The sequence below is a fragment of the Nicotiana sylvestris genome, chromosome 5 (assembly GCF_000393655.2).
Source record: "Nicotiana sylvestris chromosome 5, ASM39365v2, whole genome shotgun sequence".
NCBI classification, from domain to species: Eukaryota; Viridiplantae; Streptophyta; class Magnoliopsida; order Solanales; family Solanaceae; genus Nicotiana; species Nicotiana sylvestris.
Window position 1 is genome coordinate 113,482,377 of NC_091061.1, and position 6,387 is coordinate 113,488,763.

The window sequence follows — 6,387 nt, forward strand, 5'->3', positions numbered from 1 at the left end:
CAGGCCTGGTTTGGGCATTGTTTGTTTGGGCCAATTTTAATAAATTGGCCCAATCCGGAAGAAGAAGAGAGATTTCTTTTTTCTTTTATTATTTTTATTTCTTTTTCTTATTTATTTTAAAAACAAAACTAAGCAAAAAAAATCAAATTAAAATTAAATACACACTCAATACAATTATTTGCACACACACTAAAATATTTCAAAACAGGTAAAATCAAACAAAAATAAAATCACGGACGAAGATGCCTATTTATGATTTTCTATTTAACGACCGGATTACGGTTCGAATTATGCATGACACACACATTTTTTTGTATTTTGTTTTAATAAAGTAAAAATGGGCAAAAATCGTAAATAACCAACAAAGTGCCAGGTAAAAATCCCAAACTTGTACAACAGGGCCAATTATTATTATTTTTTATTTCTCTTGGAGCGATTGTCGTGCGAAACAAAAATCACGTGCTCACAGCTGCCCCTCTTTGTTCGGAAACACGAAGAGTTTTCGTGCAAAGATAAAGTGAGCGTGTATGAGCGATTTTTGCCTATGGACCACTCCGTATGAAGCATGTTTTTGAAAGATCTGACCGAATCTTGCTTCAAAGATTTCCTACATATCCTGGGCTAAACAGGAATCAGGTCAATGTAGTTCGAGAAGTTTTGGTAGCTGGGACTACCATGGGATTGCAAATGCTTGCTGCTACTGCTGTTGCTGTTGTCACTGCTGCGTCACTGACCGCCTTATTACAACCAAACGAAAATTGGAAACTGAACTAACTACTTATATGCATGTCAACTGCTAGTTACAAGATTCCTATCTATGATTCTTTTACGACTTGATCTTGGGTCTTAGCTGATTTTGCTTGTAGACTCCGATCTGAATCTTGATGCTTGCTATTGCGGCGACTTGTTTAATCTCCGGGATATTGAGTGAGACGCGATTGGCAGGGTTCAGGACCTTAATCAAATGTTGGAGTCAATCCGCCTTCCATTTACTCCGATATCTCGAGACATCTTCTTTTTTCTTTTTCTTTTTCTTCTTTGATTCCGAACTGGGACTCATCTCGTGGGTCATTTCGATCCATGTGGCTCGAGGTCAGACATGCGGGAGAAAACAAACGAACAAAATTTTCTGCCCCAGTTTCACTAGGAAAATTTCGTTAATTATTCGCCAGGAAGTTCATAAAATTGATGAAAGAGGATATAAATGTTCAGTTTAGGGTTTAAAACCCTAATGCTGACTAAAAGGAAAATTCAGTTTAGGGTTTAAAACCCTAATGCTGATTGCATGGAAAAGCTCAGTTTAGGGTTTAAAACCCTAATGCTGGCTGAAAGGAAAAAGTTCAGTTTAGGGTTTAAAACCCTAATGCTGACTAAAAGGAAAATTCAGTTTAGGGTTTAAAACCCTAATGCTGATTGCATGGAAAAGCTCAGTTTAGGGTTTAAAACCCTAATGCTGGCTGAAAGGAAAAAGTTCAGTTTAGGGTTTAAAACCCTAATGCTGACTAAAAGGAAAATTCAGTTTAGGGTTTAAAACCCTAATGCTGATTGCATGGAAAAGCTCAGTTTAGGGTTTAAAACCCTAATGCTGGCTGAAAGGAAAAAGTTCAGTTTAGGGTTTAAAACCCTAATGCTGACTAAAAGGAAAATTCAGTTTAGGGTTTAAAACCCTAATGCTGATTGCATGGAAAAGCTCAGTTTAGGGTTTAAAACCCTAATGCTGGCTGAAAGGAAAAAGTTCAGTTTAGGGTTTAAAACCCTAATGCTGACTAAAAGGAAAATTCAGTTTAGGGTTTAAAACCCTAATGCTGATTGCATGGAAAAGCTCAGTTTAGGGTTTAAAACCCTAATGCTGGCTGAATGGAAAAAGTTCAGTTTAGGGTTTAAAACCCTAATGCTGATTGCATGGAAAAGCTCAGTTTAGGGTTTAAAACCCTAATGCTGGCTGAAAGGAAAAAGTTCAGTTTAGGGTTTAAAACCCTAATGCTGATTGCATGGAAAAGCTCAGTTTAGGGTTTAAAACCCTAATGCTGGCTGAAAGGAAAAAGTTCAGTTTAGGGTTTAAAACCCTAATGCTGACTAAAAGGAAAAGCTCAGTTTAGGGTTTAAAACCCTAATGCTGGCTGCATGGAAAAGCTCAGTTTAGGGTTTAAAACCCTAATGCTGGCTGAAAGGAAAAAGTTCAGTTTAGGGTTTAAAACCCTAATGCTGACTAAAAGGAAAATTCAGTTTAGGGTTTAAAACCCTAATGCTAATTGCATGGAAAAGCTCAGTTTAGGGTTTAAAACCCTAATGCTGGCTGAAAGGAAAAAGTTCTCAGTTTAGGGTTTAAAACCCTAATGCTGACTAAAAGGAAAATTCAGTTTAGGGTTTAAAACCCTAATGCTGATTGCATGGAAAAGCTAAGTTTAGGGTTTAAAACCCTAATGCTGGCTGAAAGGAAAAAGTTCAGTTTAGGGTTTAATACCCTAATGCTGACTAAAAGGAAAATTCAGTTTAGGGTTTAAAACCCTAATGCTGATTGCATGGAAAAGCTCAGTTTAGGGTTTTAAAACCCTAATGCTGGCTGAAAAGGAAAAAGTTCAGTTTAGGGTTTAAAACCCTAATGCTGACTAAAAGGAAAATTCAGTTTAGGGTTTAAAACCCTAATGCTGATTGCATGGAAAAGCTCAGTTTAGGGTTTAAAACCCTAATGCTGACTAAAAGGAAAATTCAGTTTAGGGTTTAAAACCCTAATGCTGATTGCATGGAAAAGCTCAGTTTAGGGTTTAAAACCCTAATGCTGGCTGAAAGGAAAAAGTTTAGTTTAGGGTTTAAAACCCTAATGCTGACTAAAAGGAAAATTCAGTTTAGGGTTTAAAACCCTAATGCTGATTGCATGGAAAAATTCAGTTTAGGGTTTAAAACCCTAATGCTGATTGCATGGAAAAGCTCAGTTTAGGGTTTAAAACCCTAATGCTGGCTGAAAGGAAAAAGTTCAGTTTAGGGTTTAAAACACTAATGCCGACTAAAAGAAAAATTCAGTTTAGGGTTTAAAACCCTAATGCTGACTGGCCGGGGATAAAGCTCGAGAACACTACACGATCTATTTTGTTTTTTGAGTTTTCTTGTTTTAATAGAAGATAAAAGGGAGTTTCGTGGAAGCTTACCTTTCGAGTGAATTCATCATTGCCGAAGTACTTCGTGTACCCGTGTACCTTCTTCTTTGGGCGACACCTGCTTCTTGCACGGTTGTCTTGGATTAGACCTGTTTCAACCTTTCAGACAAAGAATCATTTGTTAGTTCGGAAACGGCGGTCGGTTTGGTGACCTTGATCGTTCCCAGTTGCTTTCTTGCGTCTTTATTTCTGTTGTGAAGTTCCGCCATTGATTTGATTCGAATGGCGAAACCCTTCTAGACTGTTCAAGCTTGTATTTCCAGATTCTGCGATGATTTGCCTCGTAAGGCCTCTTTTTTTGTTGTTTTTTTTTGTGTCCCGTTTTGATTGGAGGTTCTCAACGGGGATTCAATTGGAGGTATTCTGCGGGCATTTGTGCAAAAGGAACCTCTGTGGGGGGAATATTTACAAAGTGGATTCTTTGTGCAGATTCTGTACAATGGGGTATGTTGGGTATTTTGTTTCAAAACGAGTTTCCCAGGGTTTGTTGGGGTAAGCTTGTTGGGGAATATTTACAAAAGGACTCGCTGGGGATGTGCTGAGGAAATTCCAACGGGGATTTTTTTTTTTGATACTGGGGAGACTCTGTGGGAGATTGTACAAAAAGAAGAGACTCTGTGGGGATTTGTACAGGGGGAGACTCTGTGGGGATTTATCTGAAAGTGGACTTGCTGGGGAAGATTTCTCTCTTTCCTCTTTACTTTAAAACACCATCAAACGTCATGATTCATCAGGCTTGGGCAATCGTACCAACGAAATGAGGCGCTTTCCTTCATGAGACGGGATTCCGTGCAAACAAACCTGCCACTTGCCCTTTCCGGTGTGTCCTGAACTTGGGGTTAAAACACAAAAGGGATTCAAAGAGAAGCAAAGAAAGGAGAATACAAATTCAGGAAGGGAGTGTCCCTTTTGGGACGAGAAAGACTTATCTGAGGAAGATAACGCTGGCTTTAAATGACATGACATGCTCTTTGTACTGGACGTCTGACCTTTCATGAACTTGAGTTTTCCTGAACCAGAACAGAACTGTGATTCCAAACCGGTGGTACTTTGCCGAGACCTCCTTGGGGTGGAGTCATTCCTTTTCGGCCAACAACGCCCTTTGCGGGTTTTCGCTGGCTGACCTCTCTCATTTCTCTTCCTGTCATCGCTTGATAGCACTCTTTGCGAGTTTTTACTAAACAAGCTCTCTCATTTTGGTTTCTCTACTCCCGTCGCCTCGTGGTGCCCGAAGGTTTTCACCGACGAGACTCTCTCATTTTATCTCTCTCAATTCAGAGTGTGCCGGTCTCCATTTGTGACGCTTATTGGTTTCCCACTATCTTTGGTAATTGATCTGAAGGCTTGTGCTTGGTAAAGAGAGGTAGATGATACTAACTTCTAAACTGCTCGACGTGCCCCGGTTTCAATTTCAGGGTGAATGGGATTTTATTGTTGGTGTGACTGAACCTCAGGGAGAGGCTGCCTACGTATCCTTTCGGAATCAAGTCAAACGTAGTTCAGGCCTCAATCAATGTTTTGTTTTGTTTTCTTTTTTTTTGTTTTTTTTTTTTTTTTTATTTTGTAAGCGGCTCAAAAGTTGGTAGAGAGAATTGGGTAGTGTTTGGGGAGTAGTGGGGAACCAAAACCTTCGCCATTTTCAAACGTGTCAGGACCACTGGAGTATGATTTAGACGTAGTATCTCTTGACTGCATCTGCATTTACTGCTGTGTCGGGGTCATTTCCTTCGATATCACCTAGATACAATGCTCCTCTTGGTAATATCTTCCTTACGATGTATGGGCCTTTCCAATTCGGAGCAAACTTCCCTTTTGCTTCCTCATGATGCGGCAGAATACGCCTCAGTACCAATTGTCCTACTTCGAAATTCCGGGGTCGGACTTTCTTGTTGTAAGCACGGGCCATCCTTCGTTGGTATAACTGTCTTGACAAACTGCGGCCATCCGCTTTTCATCAATCAACGTCAATTGCTCTAACCGAGTCTTGACCCACTCGCTGTCCTCGATTTCTGCTTCGACAATGATTCGAAGAGAAGGAATTTCTACCTCTGCCTGTATTACAGCCTCGGTCCCATAAACCAAAAGATAAGGAGTCGCTCCTACCGATGTGCGTACCGTAGTGCGGTACCCCAATAATGCAAATGGTAACTGCTCATGCCACTATCGGGAACTTTGGATGGTCTTCCTAAAAATCTTCTTGATGTTTTTGTTTGCCGCTTCCACAGCACCATTGGCCTTTGGCCGATAAGGCGTGGAATTCCTATGCGTTATTCTGAATTGCTCGCATACATCTCCCATCAAGTGACTGTTCAAGTTTGCTGCGTTATCTGTAATGATAGTCGCAGGAATACCGAAGCGACAGATAAGATTTGAGTGTACAAAATCCACCACAGCTTTCTTAGTGACCGACTTGAGGGTGATAGCCTCTACCCATTTTGTGAAGTAGTCTATGGCAACCAGTATAAACCTGTGTCCATTCGAGGCCTTTGGTTCAATTGGTCCAATGACGTCCATGCCCCAAGCGACAAATGGCCAAGGTGCGGACATGGGATGCAGTTCCGTGGGAGGTGCATGAATCAAATCACCGTGCACCTGACACTGATGACATTTCCGAACGAAGCTAAAGCAATCCTTTTCCATGGTCATCCAGTAATAACCTGCTCTAAGGATTTTCTTCGCTAAGACATACCCGTTCATGTGAGGTCCGCACACACCTGCGTGTACTTCGTGCATGATCTTTCTCGCTTCCTCGATATCGACACATCTTAGGAGATTGAGGTCCGGGGTCCTCTTATATAACAATTCACCGCTCAAAAAGAAACCACTTGCATGTCGCCTAATGGTCCTCTTTTGATCTCCAGTAGCGTGCTCGGGGTATTCTTGCGTCTTCAGGAACCTCTTGATGTCATGGTACCAAGGCTGCGTATTTGATCCCGCCTCGATTACACTGCAGTAACCGTGTCTTTCCTTGATTTGGATTTCCAAAGGATCGACGTGGGCGTTGCCCGGGTAGGGTAGCATTGAAGCCAAAGTAGCAAGTGCATCTGCCAGTTCATTGTGACACCTCGGAATGTACCTGAATTCTATTGATGTAAAGCGCTTGCTGAGGTCCTCCACATGTTGTCGGTATGGGATAAGTTTGACATCCCGAGTTTCCCATTCGCCTTGAGCTTGCCGGATGATCAGGTCAGAATCTCCCATAATCAGTAAGTCTTCGACATCCTGATCGATT